Source organism: Lutjanus erythropterus, chromosome 18 (genome assembly GCF_056507025.1).
Source record: "Lutjanus erythropterus isolate fLutEry1 chromosome 18, fLutEry1.hap2, whole genome shotgun sequence".
NCBI classification, from domain to species: domain Eukaryota; kingdom Metazoa; phylum Chordata; class Actinopteri; order Lutjaniformes; family Lutjanidae; genus Lutjanus; species Lutjanus erythropterus.
In genome coordinates, this window is record NC_139334.1 from 11,096,467 (window position 1) to 11,111,160 (window position 14,694).

The following is a 14,694-nucleotide window of genomic DNA, read 5'->3' on the forward strand; positions in this document are numbered from 1 at the left end:
CTGCTGGACTGCTGCTGTACATCACACCACCACAGAGGACTGGAGATGTACAGAAGTATAAAAATACAACCCAACAGCTCTCTTTGTGCCACTGTAGTCTCTCTTTCCTACTTCCTGTTGTGAAAGAGTAAAGCTTGCAGTCGATATTCTGATACTGTCAGATACACAACATCTGAGCCTCCCTGTGGAGACAACTGGGGAGGAGAATCCCCGAGGATGGATCACAGAGCAAATCCATAACGTACACTCACACAGTCTGCAGTCAGTCAGCAGAGCTGCATTTCCACTGAAGCCAATGCACCATACATCTCTCCCTGCCAATAAACGATGAAGCCATCGAAATCCACAAAAGGATTATTTTACAGCTAAAAATGGATTAATAACCACACAGGCTTACAGGACAAGGAGAGATCATGCAGTTCTAAAATAAAACACAGTCTTCCTCTCATTACTAGAGATGATACAGTATGAACACAATTATTATTATCACAGTATAATATTATTATTAAAATGTGATGAAAATGTTCAAAAAGTACTGATATACACACTGAAAGTTTTATAGTGAAAACCTCTTGAAATGGCATCTCGTCCCTGGCTGCTCTGCCTGCATCTGGGAGACTGTTGCTGTCTTTGCTGGATGCTGGAAATGATCTAGATTTTCAAAGTGTGGTATTCAAACAAAGTTATGAAAATGATTGAAATTTGAATCAACAATAGCAATTTTATTATGATACTGATTATTGTTTCATCCCTGTTAGGGATGTTAATGATTAATCATTAATTGATTAATTACTACTATATAAGAATTTAACTGAATAAAAATGTATTAATCAATAATTAATTGGCAGTACACAAGTGGAAATAATTGTGCCTTAGTTGACATTGTTTTGTCTAGCTGAGCTGTTTGTTGAATAAGAAAACTAATGAAAGTTAGGAAGAAAGAGAAAAAAATGTGGGTTTTGTATCTTAGTAATTATTTATGATTAAGCAAATAATTGATTTTTAGCATTTTTAACTATTTAGGTCAGTGAATTCTATATCTTATTACAGATATTTAAAATAAATACATTTTAGAGGAAGATTTTGTGTCTAAAATTATCATTTTGGAAACACATTTTTAGACATAATCAAAAGGGCTGCAACTAGTGACTGTTTTTATTTTCAATGAATCTGACTTTTCATTTTCACAATTAATTAATTAATTTATCAAATGACAAAAATTTGCTTCTCATTTGTCCAACTAAAAGTCCAAAACCCAAGGACCTGTTATGTACTATCATATGTGGCAAAGAAAAGCAACAAATTCTTATGTTTAAGATGTCGGAAACTGCAAATGTTTGAGATGTTTGCTTGGAAAATGACTGAAACTATCAAAATAATTGGCAACTAATATTATTTTGATCAACCAATCAATTAGTCGATTCAATAAATCAACCAAAGCATTTTTTAAATAAATCACATTGCTAGTGGCAGCACTATGTGATACTGTTTAAGTATTTATCCTATTTATCCTGTTTTTCTAACTGATTCAGTCATGTCAAAGTCTGAAATGGAAAGCTGCAGTAAACTGTTCTGTGACTATTTTTATATCCCTGTGATGAGCTGATGGTTGCAAACAATCAAGCAGCAACAGGAGCTAAATCTAACACAAATGACGACTTACAAACAACCAGCTAAATCTAAACTGGAAGCATACTGAGCTCTAACAAACTTTGACATGCAGAAGCTTAGACAGACCTTTATCGGCTCACTGAGCTGCTCCTCTTCCTGCATCAGACGGGTCATTCACTTTGAACGCTGCCGGCTTCTGATGCAAACAGCGAAACTCTTCCTCTCCACCTCCAGAACAGAGCAGGATGCTGAGGGATACAGGCTGACTATGGTGTGGTTTCACACAACATTTGGACAAAACGTCACAGCATGACTCAGCAGTTTAACCACGAGACTCCGTGGATATTCTCTTTCTGTCTCATCCATCACATATGAACACTCAAACATGCTCACAGTTATCCTATGGTATCCATTTCCTCCCCAGCTTACTGAACTCTGCAAATCTGAAGTCTGTCTAATCCTCTCCCTCTGCTCATTTCTCTCCTCCTCATCCCTGAATCAGGCTGCTGCCAAGCCAACGCAGCAGATTACAAACTGATGTTTGGCTTGGAAAGCAGTGTTGTGCCTCCCGCTGGCAGCACGAGTGAAATCTCTCCTCTCTGCTCAGTCAGGCTATTATCATCACAGATGCTGAAGTCAGAGCAGGAGCCGTGAGCCAATGATGAGATATACCTGAGTTTGAGTCAGAGAAGCAGAAAAAAGGGCAAGCTGTAAAGAAGAAACAGCTAGCTCAGGTCAGCTAATCTGCTCGTTGCACCAGAAAAAAACAGCTGAGGTATCTGTGTGTGTTTGAGTGTGAGACAGAGAGATAACATCCCTGAGGTGATAGAAACAAAACAATTGAACTGTAAATCAGAAGATCGATAACTGGCAATAAACTCTGATTCAATCCAGATGTCTGTCATCACCCCCTCATAATATTGTGATCACATCAACTTCGGCTGTAGGCGTAGCAGGGATTGTTTGAAAGCACCATTTTGTAGGATGTGTCACCAACTCCTCATTAAAAAAAATATAAAGAGAAAAAACAAGACTAAGACTCTACAGCCATGTTGACAATTCTATGAGTCTTTCGGCACACGTCATGAAAACATGTTCACAAAAACATAAAAGAGCTCATGTTCAGCTGGTATAATGTTTACCATGTTAACATCTTAGTTTAGCATGCTATCACATGCTAATTAGCACTATTTGTTTTGTAGGTATTTAGTCATATGTATTAGGCAGAGGTGGCACCAGTCATTTGGTTTGCAAGTCACAAATAAGACTCAAGTTTCAAGTCCTAAACTTTGAGTTTTGAGGCCCAAACAAGCCATAATGTGCTCTTCACTGAGTCTAATGCCATTTTAACAACAGAGCCTGAACTTACTTTTCTGTGTGCAACTGAAAATGACAAACAAAGTTGGAAGTTGTTACGTCTCCGTCTTTAATTTTTGACTCTCATGTTGTGCATACTGCAAATTGTCTTTTGTTGACCATCTTGTAGTTTTCTTGTATGCAAGCAAAGTTATCTTTGCTATTTTTTTCAACTGGCGCTCAGTGACGTGACGTTAGTTTCTTCATGGCTCTCTCCTATAATTTGACTGGATGTTGTCAGATTGTCCAAACAAAGTGGATCCGGGGTGCCAACTTACTGTGAATGCATAGCATTAAATTAATGCATTAATTCATGGCACGTTTTTTAAATAAAATAAATCAAACCATCCAGTGATTTTTGAGGCATTTCATTCAAAAATTAACCTCATGGCGGTGCTACAAAAAAAGTCAGGGGATCACTGAAATTCACACAATTGGTACAAAATAACATCTTTAAGGAGCCACTAGCAAGAACATTGGGCAGTGGTGTGCAACAATGTTCCCTGCCAAGCTTCCAACCAAGTGCTTTGGCATCCACTACTCACTTTTATCATCCTTTAAATCACTTCACCAGATCCCTAAACAAGTGCTCTGTCATGCTGAAATGAGGAGCTGAACCTGTGTCATCACATATAAAGTCATGACAGGAAGCATCTTTACATCTAAACATGTTTTAAACAGGCTGGATCCTCATTTCCAGCTGCACCAAGGCCTCGTCAGCAACATAAACCATTTGGTGGACAGCGCTGGAAGAGCGTTCCCTTCCGTCGTCAAACACTCATTTGGATCCAGATACATTACCTGCCTGAGAGACTGAAAGAGAGATGGCTCTGTTTTGCCAGAGAGATAAACCATAAATAAAATGTGAACTTGCGTTGACTTACAAACCTCTGCACCTTATCAACTGTCAGATACTGTGAGATAAAAGTCTACCCCCAAGGACAACTTGCAATCACCATAAATAAAAGAGTAATGGCTTCAGAGTTGTTGTTCTCTTCTTGACTGAACTGGCTGCAGCCTTGTTAAACATGCAGTTTTCCCCCGCCGCTGCTCTGTTTGTGCTGGCAAAGACTGTTCTCTCAGCTTGAGACAGCGATACCTGTGTGGAAGGGAAAGGTTTGACGTCTCCCCTGTCATTGACTTCATCTCAAAGGCTCAGAGCTGGTAGAATATGGATGAGCAATTTTTAGCTGTGCTCTGCATGTTAATCTGAAGCCGAGACCCTGATTATGGAAATCCTGGTGTTAAAAAGGTATTCTGTTAAAACAATCCCTCTCTAATTAACTGTTAACAAGCCAATAACACTCCGGGGACATGAGATGACATGTTGTGGAAACTGATTATCTTTTACAGCACTTCTCACTTGCAGTATGCTGACAGGTATGGGAGCACATTATAAAGGAAGCCAGGAGTAGACAATATAGTGCAAACACATCTTGTGTAAGAGTGTCAGCTTTAAAGTTGCATTGTTTTTTCACCTTTGTAACAAGGTGAACACTAACCAGATCAGCAAAAGAAAATGCAAGTAAATCCTTCTTTCCATCCACTACCATTATGCGATTATTAGGGCTTGTTTCTACAACAGTTCTGGTGAGTTTCACATGCATTGTTTGCTGACTGAATACAGTGTGTTTTTCTAGAAGTTAACAAGCCAATTAAACTCGTCTTAGTTTGATAAAAATAGAGAAACTTGAGTTCAGAAGATATGCAGCTGTATTTCTCTCTTTAAAAAGGAAAACAAACCTCTTCAAATGCAGCAAATCGACACTGAACCTTTGTGGCAGCGTTTGTAATTGTGACGATGCTGCTTCAGAGTTGAAGTCATCCTTCGCTGGGAGTTTATATTATTATGTTGACCCCCCTGCAGTTTTCCATCAACACACCAAAGAGCATTTGCGACTCCTACATTTTCCGCCGGTCACAGGTAAGACATCCAATAATCCACATGGACCAGAGGCTGAGTAATAGCTTAATAATGTCTTATCAAAATGGAGCTCAAATATAATCATAGACGCATTTGCAAAATCACATGAGGGGTGTAATGAGACGTCTCCAGCTTATCAGTGCTCTCATTCAGTTACACTCACTACATTGGCAAGAAGTGTCTGCACACCTGAACATTACAGCTGCATGTGGCCGTTGAAGATCTCAAAACCCTGAGCATCAATACGCTGCCTTTGTTCTCCTGGGAGGGTTAGGATTCTACGGGGTTGAGGTCACACCAAAAGGGAAAAGCTACATCTTTTTGAACCTGGTTTTGTGCACATGGGTATTTTCACAAATTGCTGAATGGAAGCACACTAGTTTTTCTAATACATACTGTATACTGTAGCATTTAAGGGATAATTCATTTTATTTGATGTGGGGTTGCATGAGGTACTTATCAATGGTCATATTAGCTCCAATAGTGTGTTAGCTACAGCAGGCTCACAGTTACAAGAGGCAGAGAGAAGTACCAGCAAGCGAGCTAAGCAATGAACTGCTGTGGACAGGCCAAGCAACAAAAGGTATTTTAGTCACTTAAGATCCACCTGAAGAAAAAGTAATATCACTTTATGTTTACACTATATTTAGAACATATTCTCATTGCTTGACTTTGCCTTTAGATGGCCTTTTCTGATGAGAAACCACTGTTAAGCCAAATATTGCTCTCTCTCTCTCTGTATATTTTTACCGTGCAGAATATGGTAGTTGCTGGTCTACTGCTGCCTTGGCCGGTTAGTTTGTTTCTACTATTGCATGACTTTGGTGAATCCAAGCCAACTTTTTTAATACCAAAGTCACTCAATACCACAAAGCAACAGCGGTTGCCCAGCAACTCCTGTGTTTTGTTGGTTTGGTTGGTTTCAGAGAGTGATATTTGGCTTATATAACAGCTGTTTCCTGTTAGAAAAGGCTGTCTGATTGCAAATTAATGCAGTGAAAATATTCTAAATATAGCATATGCTTATACTGGTATTGTTTTTTTAGGTGGATCTTTTTTTTTAAGTGGCTAAAATATGTTAAGTGTTAAAAATATGTACTGTTTAGCTTCCATCACCGGTTCTCCTGCCGCTTCTTCAAACTGGGGGGATGCAACTGCTATCTACTGTAATACAATGATTATTAATGAGTACCACATATAACCCCACTTCAAAAAATCCAAACTATCCCTTTAAGATTATTTAGATTATTAAGATTATTTTCCTTAAACTGGAACTGAGGGACCAAGACTACCAAGATAGTGTAGTGTCCGCAGTTTGTTGGGATATATTTTAATGGGGATGTCATGTGTGAGAGCATCTTATTTTGACTCTACAGGAGCCACAGGCCACTGCTGTGATGGTTGTGGTTGGAGGGTGGTGCTGGGCTGTGCGTGTGGATGGGCAACCCTTGTCAGACTCAGCCTGAGGGGAAGGAGAGGGCGGAGGTTTAAGCACAATCTGCTCACCACCTGCTCAGTGGAGCAGGGAGGGGGCTCTACTCTTTTCATACCTCACTCTCTCTCCATCACACAAACACAGATCAGTGAGGTGTGCCTGCTCAGAGCGTACAGTTAATGCAGCACCCCCACCCAGCCGGCCTCCGTCTGAAGGCTGAATGAGCTGTAGCATGACTGGAGCGATGACTGCACACGCACACGTACACGGGTGCTCAACAATCCAAACACCTGCTTTCTGTCCGTCTGCACATGCTCAGTAGGCCCCCAGGGGATCGCTGTGTGTCTGCGCTGCTGCTGCTGCTGCTGCTGTGTGGACTGAGCCATTCCTCATTAGACCCCATCTGGCATCAGTGATGGCTTCACTATAACGTGTGCGGTGGATGACAGTGAACCTGACTCTGGAGCTGCCTCGTCTGTGTTTTCTCTGCACACCTCTGAGCTTCTGGAAGATTCCACCCACAGCATATTATATTGCAAAACCTGCTGGAGCTGATCCTAAAGAGAAAACCTGAGCTCAGAGTCAAAATTACCTTCACACCCACATCTACAAAAAAGTGCAAACACTGCTCATCATAACAGATTCCTTCAGAGAAACCTGCACTCTCTGTAAGCATCTAAACTATATTTAGCATAAAATAAATTAAAATACGGTATATAGATGGTATATTAAATAAACTGAATCCATATTTAATACCCCTCCTCCCACACCTCGAAGCTCAGGCAGGTTGACACTGACCATGAGCACAAGACAAGCCTAACAATATACTTTCACACTGACAAGTGACACTGATCAGATGTTTATAACAGTCAATGGATAGCTCAGCCTGTTATCCCAAGATGATTTAAGTAGAATATTCAAAGAGAAACTGTGGCCCACTTATTACCACAGGCCAGAAGGACCAGAGAAAACTACCAACCCAGAAAAGAGGGTTACACAATCGTACTTGGCAGCATCACTTTCTCAGTGTGGCTATTTGTATCTAAGCTATTAATCATTTTGACTCAAGGTAGTCTGGATACTTAATGAATTAGTGTTTTTTTTTAATGTTTTATGCAAATAATTATGTATTTATTACACTTCATTTTGATTCCAGTCAGACTGTCAAGCCAACATTTGTGGTTTAGAGTCAAATAGCATCAATTTTTATTAATGCTGCTTTCCAATAATCTTGCACCTACAGTTGATATGCATTAATTATATTCCCTGTGAATACTACATTACTGCCAATCATATTCCAAAGCATACAGAGTTTTCTAATTCATTTCTTACTTTCCAGGACGTCAGTGGTTTTCATTCATTTCTGTCTGATATGAAAACAAAGTTCAAGTTGAAGTGCGCTTATTAGTGTGATTTATTTATATGTTGCCAATGTTTCATTGTAATTGTGTGGCAGTGACTCAGCAGTTAAGGATAAGATAGGATAGAAAGTTACTGTGCCATTGATTACTCAAAAAAAATCCCAGTAACATAAGAAAAAACAAACAAACAAAACAAACAAAAACAATAGAGTAATAAATATAAAGTGTAGAAGGAGTAACTGCAGTGCCTAACAATTGTTAAAGCCTAACAATAAAAATAAGATAAATTCAGAAAAATAAGTAAACTAAAATAAATAAATAAAATAGAAAGTATTGATACGATATTAAAGAGTAATTATATTTTAACAATTCAACTGTTTGTGTTGTGATGAAGAAAGTTCTAACATTTGAGTTCTGAGAGACTGTGCCACAGCTTTTACAGTTTCCAAATCTATAATATTCTTTCCTCAACATCCGTGTTTGATTATCAATTTGAGTATCAATTTTCTCTGGAAGCTAATTTTCATCCAGTAATGAAATAAATGGCACACAATGGACTTTTGGAAGATACCAATCTAAAAATTCATAGTAAGCTTCAGAAAATGGTCCGCAATAAGACTGAAACTATTATTCTAATTATCAATGAATTTGCTGAGATTTTGTTTTTATTTTCAATTAATTATTTGGTCTACAAAATATCACAAAATGGTGAAAAATGTTTGTTACATGGAACAAAATGTAGAGATATTTAGTTTACTGTCATAATCGACTAAAAAATACAATAGTCAGGCAATTGATTTATTATCAAATTAGTTGTTGATGCATTTCCAGTCATTAGACTAATAGATTAATTGACTGATTGTTCCAGCTCTAATGGGACGTGTGTTTCATTTGTAGTTAATGGATAAAAAATGCATAATCACCCATGTTATCATTTAAAAATGACTGAGCATCTGGATCACAGCCGACTAGAAGTCATAGTCTGCTCATATCACAGCATCGGATGTATAACAGATACATAAAAAGGTCCTGCAGGTGTATCAGATGGGACTAGCAGCCTTCAGAGCATACAACAGGCAGAATAAAATGTGTGACAAGTGACAGGATGAGCTAGGATAAGACGCTCCTACATGGGAAGCTTATGGTGGCATGGCCTTTGCTGTGTGTATCTGTGTACATCAGTGACAGTGCTGCATGCGTCTGCATCACTGTGACGGACCCCTGTGGAATAGCAGCAAAGTTCACAGCAGGAATCTCAAACAGCAGGGCGCCTACTCTCCACCGAAGACATAAAAAGAACAAAGGCGAGCCTATGCTACATAACTGCCGTGGTTAGATGGCAGGTGGAATACAAATGGAGGTTTCACAGCTAACCATGATACAATCAGCCACTGCTTTGTTCTGATATTCTGTTTGTGTTCGATTTTTCTGTCAAGAGGCTTCCACCAAAGTGTTTTCTGACATTTTTATTCATACCCAGCAGCCCTGTGACATGTGGCTGGGGAGATGACTCACAGAAATACATCTCACATATGATGCAATCTTGGATGTATTGCACACACACACACACACACACACACACACACACACACACACACACATGCCACACATCTCACTGCAATCACCACCACCCTCATCATCATCATCATCACTACCAGAGGGAGGGAAAGTGCACAGGAAGATGCCTGCATGGTGCTACACAGGAGTGTGTGTGCAATCTGTTAACAGCGTGGGCTGTTCCTCTCAGATCTTCAGTCTGGGCTCAAGTGGAACACTAACTCTCATTCATTACTGTATTAAAGGCACAACAACAAATATTTCCACATGTAGTACGGCACTACGATGATGTAAACCATGAGACAAAAGAAGTTTTTAAGCTAATTCTCTGGTCTCTCTGTGTGTATTAGGCAACTTGGGGCAATGTTTATGGCAATATTGGATATTTATACTACTTGAAAATCAACGTAATAAAAGACTTGATTGGTCAGATCATTTAGCACCCAGGTGTCTGTAGCCAACAATGCTATTTGCACCTACGGGGTATAAGTTGCCGATGTGGCTATTTACACCTGCATGGCAAAGACAAACCATGACGTCAGGTTGACGTTTAATTTTTAGACTTAACTGAATTATTTTTAACAGTTTTGAATTTTTATTTTCAGCTTTCAGTCACAGTTTGGTTTCATTTAGGAAACAAAACTACTTTGTTGAGCTTTGAAAAAGATCATGGTTTGTATCTGCCATAGTAATAATGCGACTAGTTACACCTCTTGGTGCAAATAGCGTTATTGGCTACAGACATCTTGGTGCTATACACCCAGGTGTATGGAGCCATATTGACTATTTCACCATGGGTGCAAATAGTGTCTGCCTTTCTTAATGGGATTAGACATAAAAACATACATTGTTGTTTGGTAACTTAAATTATAAATGGTTTTTCACTTCGCAGTATAAAATGACTGTGAAAGAAGATTTAATAAGTTTTGCCCTGTGTAGTGATATATTTTGGTGCAGCAGTGATTCTGGACAAAGATAGTTGATTGTTGAGGCTCATTCCCAGGTAGTCAAACTACGTTTTGGGTATGAGACTCTGCAGTCAACTCTCTTACTGACCTGTGTCCTGTCACAAGCTAGTGTATTTAAAAACTGAAAACAGTCAAGAAGAGAAGCAAAAGTAACTGCCTACCCCAGCTTTAAGGTACAAGATCAACAGAATTAAAATGAAATTAAAAATGATTTGATTTAATGTCATTTTTAAACTACATCAAGAATGAAGTCATGTTTAAACCTGCTGGTTTCATGTTTGACAACCCTGGAGTTTAAACCTTAACTGGACATTATTCATCAGCGCAGTGTTTGTTCTGCATCTTAAGCGATTTTCCAGACTTCACAGCACATATGTGATTTTGGCTCTTTGCACTATGGAAAAAAAAGAGACCATTAAAGGATCTTTGTGGATCTACTCAACTGTTTTTCCTGTTTGATCACAGAGTGCAGCTGGAGCTGTCCACCTGCTGACGGTGCTGAAACAAACACTGATAGAAACAAGCCAAACAGATAAAGTAGATCCACGGACAGACAGAGGCCTAACATTACTTGCCACTTGCTATTGTCTGCAGCTGTTTAATGCTGTATATGTACATGATATCCATCTCCCTACTGCAAGCTCTTTTTTCAATCTCAACTTAGAGTCTCCTGAAATATTAATGTCTCTGTGTTAAGATGACCAGCATTCATTTGCTCACTGTTGTTGGGAGACTTACTATGTGTGCACTTTTGCAATTTTAAAGTGACAAGCATTAAAATATGGAACAATTGTATACCTATATTTATAAGTAAAAATGAATGGTAAAAATGAAATGTAAAAATTCCCACTTAATTCCCATTAAAATTGTGCAATAATAATATCAAAATAATCAAGATAATCACAGTATGATTTTTTTTTTATTGACATATAATCAGCCTGACTGCACACTTGGTAAATGCACTTGTCCACCATTAGATGATATATGAAATAGGAGATCATCAAACAACTCACCACCTGTTTGATTAGAAGCTTTTGGTCAAAAGTTGCATTTTTTTTTTTTTTTTTTTGCGTAATCTAAAGTGTCTGTGGTCATCTTCACGTCAGATTCCAATGGTGACCAGTTTTCAAAAGCTACTAAGTTTTTACAGTGACATTTCAAAACCTACAGGGATCAGTGAGCTCCAGAGAGTGAGTTTAAAACCTCAACACTCTTAAAGTGAATAAAGGCTTTCACTGAAATCCTTCTGGAAATTTCTTACATGTTTTCAAAGCATAACAAAATTCATAAAGGAGAGTCTGAGAACATGATCCAGGTCCTGTCTAATTAACACTAATAGCCGTCATCACTGTCATTCATCCTCAGATGTGATGAGCTGCGTGCATTTGGACCTCAGCTATGATATTAGTATGTAACAGGACTCTCTGTGTCCTCGTTAAAATCAGTTTACAAAGACCAAATTTATAGTGTGTTATTACAGGCACATTCAGAGTAAATCATAATGCATTCGTAATGCTTTTTCACTTAACTCCTAAACACTCAAAATGCTTCCTGATGCACTATGTCAGCAGTCATAAAACATTATAGACATAATTTACAATGAATGATAAGTTCAAGTGTCTTAGGGATACTCTTGACTAGTTATAGACCAGAGGTAGACTGATAGGGCTTATAATACATTACGACTACCTATACCCATCTATACACACCTCAGCAATTAACTAGGACTCATATATGTGTTAAATAAAGTGAATTACATACTGATGCATCTATATCAATGTATGTTCCATCATAATGTCTTATTGTAAGTACTACGGTTAATGATGGTTTGTTAGAAAAGCCCAACTGATTGCTTTCATCCCAAAAATTAAGCTTGTCTTTTACTTTGATTATAACATGTAAGTTTTATACCTTATACCATTTCTTTATCTTATTCTTATATTCATTCCGAAACCAGACACATTTTATATAACAGTCACTTATGATACAGCAGAGATTCTTAAAATGAATGACGATGCATTACACTCTACTGACCACCAACAATTAAATGTTATGACGAAGCATGAATTATTACAGAAGCATCAACACAATAACAATGACAACTTATGATACTGCATTAATTTTTACAGTATAGTATGAGTCTCTGCTACAGTTGAGTTGAGTATAGGTAGTCATAATTTATTATAAACTGTATCATTCAACCTGTAGTTTATAACTAATTAAGATCACCCATGAGATATTTGAACTTATATACTTATATTGATTCAATCTTCAACGATTCAATACTATCTATGCAGAATGAAAATATTGATCTCTGGTGTCATCTTTAAGAGTTGATATAATATTGTATTGTGATAAAACTTGTGTTATACACCCCAAGTTACGGGAGTAGTCATAAATCATTATGAATGCATTATAATACACTCTGAATGCCGTATAACACACTATTGATGTGGTCTTCTCTCAGAGAATTAGTGACCTTTCTACACATGAATTTCTCTTTGTCAAACTCTGTCTCACCGTGACATATGGCATGACATATTCTTTGGCGTACCGCCATGCAAATGCTATGCTCGAGCAGCCCACTAAAATGTCAAAAATCCATTATAAAGCTGGCATTTTAAAGGCCACTTCCCTTCATCGTAGTCAGGTGCAAATGGCAGGAGTTGCGAGTTCATTTTCAATGGTGTCTGTGTCTTCCTTTTAAAATGACAAGATTACAAATAAAAGATGCAAACAAAACAGATTTGAGCATATTCAAAAACATCAATACTGTATGACCTCAGTTTACCTCAGGAGTGTTTTCGAAAAAGCTCACAGAGCCAGGCAGAGTTGAAACCTACTGAATATGCAGCAGAATTAACATGGATTCAACAGGTCAGACTACTTACTCACTTGACCAATAAAAGCTTTGTGTCTTTAGAAAATCCAGCAGAGTTCAGACTGAACAACAACAGGGTACAACAGAGAGAAGATAGCATGATCACAGCATGGATAAAAGCCTAAAGACTCCTTATTTATTAGTATTATTCCAGTGGGAACCCCACATTAGAGTTAAAGGTGCTCATTAAAGCTCCTCCACCCATCTGTCTCCATGAGGAACAATAGGTGTTGTAGTGAGGAGGAGGGATGGGTCTGTTTTGGGTGTATTAGTCTGACACGTTGCCAGAAACATCCTCATCCTAACCAGCCAATAACAGCACTCAGCCATGATGCAGGAAGCGTTTGAACGTTCAGATTTCACTTCATTTTAAAATCGGGCTTTTATAATAGAAATAAAAGGTGGTTCTCCCTCAAAACAGGCGATTTTTGGCGATTGAGTGTTCCCCCGCTCACTGCAGCACTCACAACAGTCTGCACACCCACCTTCCTCCAGCTCTGGAACTTGATGAAAAACGATTGCGCCATAAATAGCGCAATAAACCTCCTCCAGTCCGCGAACACATCACCAAACACGGATACATGAGTGTTAAAATTCACACATCGCTCACCTTTAAAAAGCTTCCTGGTCGCTGCCGTCTGCTCCTGATGATGGGGATGCTGTTGTGTGTTTTTTTTCCTCCAACACCAAGAAACAAGAGAAACTCCCACCGACTCAGGGGCCGTCTGACAATGAAACACCTGCCTGAACGATGCTAAGGGAGCGTCAACAATGCTCAACTCACAAAATCTATTTTTTGTCTCTAATTTTAGAATATAGCATTTGATTAGTGGCACAGCATGTGTAATTACATGATCAGCTGTCCAAATTAGAATTACTTATTTTGCTGATGCAATTATTATTATATTTTTAAAGCTGAAAATAAACCAGCTCCATGGTTCAGGATGAGACAACACGAGGTAAATAAACAAAGAGTGGATGTGTTCCGCCTACAAACTAAACAGCATGATATAATTAATCTATATGACCAAGCTGACAGCAGTGTAAAATTAAATCATTGAGGATGTATTGCCACCTACTGGAAAATTGTCTTTCTTGCACTAGAACTTCTACAGTCTTTTATTGGCCCAGACTAAATGAAGTTATTTTTATTTTGCCATGTTTGTCAACACGTGTGCAACATTCAATAACAACTAGATGCAATATTTAGTAATAACTGTACGCAACATTCAACATAGACACACACACACTCACATAAGTGCAATATAATACCGGTGCCTACAGTACAGTATTTTCCACTGCCTCTATATTAATTATTTATTATTGTTGAATATTTTATTTTATGAATGCACATTTTAGTAATTAATGTATACTTTATATTATAAAAATTATATTATTATTATTATTATTATTATTATTATTATTATTATTATTATTATTATTATTGCTCTGTCTGATCACTTAGCTTTGACTTACCTTTTTTACATGGAGCATCCCATTAAAAGTTTTGTAGACGTTTGTACTTGTGTAACCGTAACTATGAAAATAAACAACTTGAATTTCATCAAGTCAAATAGACCTGATTCATATAATGAGCAGTC

General features: G+C 38.0%; 1 protein-coding gene across 1 annotated transcript in view; it reads right to left on the reverse strand.

Annotated features, from left to right (window-relative positions):
- The window catches only part of tmem63c (transmembrane protein 63C), a 44,288-nt gene extending 30,474 nt beyond the window's left edge, over positions 1-13,814 (reverse strand). The window contains exon 1 of the mRNA XM_084742872.1: positions 13,704-13,814. The gene's annotated coding sequence lies outside the window, so the exon portion shown is untranslated. The remainder of the gene's footprint in view (positions 1-13,703) is intronic.
- Positions 13,815-14,694: the final 880 nt, after the last annotated feature.